The sequence below is a fragment of the Rattus rattus genome, chromosome 6, assembly GCF_011064425.1.
Source record: "Rattus rattus isolate New Zealand chromosome 6, Rrattus_CSIRO_v1, whole genome shotgun sequence".
Classification (NCBI taxonomy): domain Eukaryota; kingdom Metazoa; phylum Chordata; class Mammalia; order Rodentia; family Muridae; genus Rattus; species Rattus rattus.
In genome coordinates, this window is record NC_046159.1 from 7,443,831 (window position 1) to 7,445,529 (window position 1,699).

Sequence of the window (1,699 nt, forward strand, 5' to 3'; positions counted from 1 at the left end):
ATCATGTAGGGCAACTGCCTGAGCTTCCCTGATTATTGCCTGCTCCTAAGGATGTGTTCTCTCATTTCCCTGGTCTTGAGACTTTCCCCTGGCCCAGCTATCATGACCTCAGACCTAGAAGTTTCAAGTATATACCAAGATAACTATTTCCCCATAAGCTACTTAGCTTTATCCTCTATCCCTAGTCTACATAGGCCCCAGCAATTTCTATTCAACTAAACATTGCAAGCCATGCAAAAATGTCAGCCTCAGGTGGTCATTTAAAACTAGCAAGCGCTGGACTTTCTAAAAAGCTGACAAAACCCCACATTTCTGATGCAATGTTGTGCCAACTTGACCCCGAGCTTCAGACCAGCATTCTGGATTGCCCAAAGCTACCTGCACTTTGCTGGTTGGACAGGACCTGGAATGCAAAGTGCATCGCTCTGCACCCTCCTGACCACTGATTGGCATTCCAGCCACCCTTGGCCCTGACAACCACTTTCTAATTACAGCTGAAAAGCAGTTATAGAACAAAATATATCACCACTTAAAGTTGACAGATGGCTGCAAAATTAGGTCCAAAGGAATCCAGTTCCTCTATACCAAAGGAGCCATTTCTACGTCACTTTCAAAAGGGACAAATGACTATTCATGGTGCCTATTGGAATACAAAACTCATGCTGGCCCTCAGGCTACTTCAGTTACAAATACATACATACATGCATACATACATATATACATACATACATACATACATACGTACGTACATACATACATACATACGTACATACATACATGCATGTGTGTATGTATCAACACAATTAAGATACCAACCTTTAGCACTACATAAATGTGAATCAATGCTTTGATTCTTCTGTTCTAGAGCCAGTAATGAATATGATATCTAAAAGTAGAGAGGAAGGAAGGAAGGAAGGAAGGAAGGAAGGAAGGAAGGAAGGAAGGAAGGAACCTATTTCATGCTAGACATCTGTCTTAGTACCTACTACTTATTTGTCTCTGACTCCAGGCTCTGGACATAAATTCCCAGTAACTCTGACTAAGTGATCCATCCCCAACTCAGAAATGCACACCCATGAGCGTGTACTTGTCATGTTATGACTAACTGCTTTTTGTCTTCTGTAACCTGCTTATGATGACATTCAGATCATCGTGACTACATAATCTTGGCAGACCAAAACAGGTCTTAGCTCGCTTGTGCAGACACTCAAGGTATTCTTGTGGTTTTTACCTTTAAAAACAATTTTTCTTACCACCACCCTTCCTCATGGAAAACTCAAGATTTGTTCAGCGACTGTTGTCCTGCTAGCAGTAATCAATAAATCTTTTTGGTCTTTTCTCAGCAATCAAGAACTATATAACAATGCCTCTCAGTACCTAACTTGATTGTATTTCACAGACTCTCTAGCCAATCGAGGTAATTTGATTGAAAATGGCCCTCATAGGCTCATAGGAAGTGGCACCATTTGGATATGTGGCATTGTTGAAGAAAGCATGTCACTGTGGATAGGCTTTGAGGTTTTAGGTGCTCAAGCCAGGCCTCTCTCTCTCTCTCTCTCTCTCTCTCTCTCTCTCTCTCTCTCTCTCTCTCTCTCTCTCTCCTCTCTTTCACCTCCTGATCCAGATGAAGAAATCTCAGCTCCTTCCCCAGCACCAAGTCTCCCTGTATACCTCATTTATCCCATCATGAAGATAATAG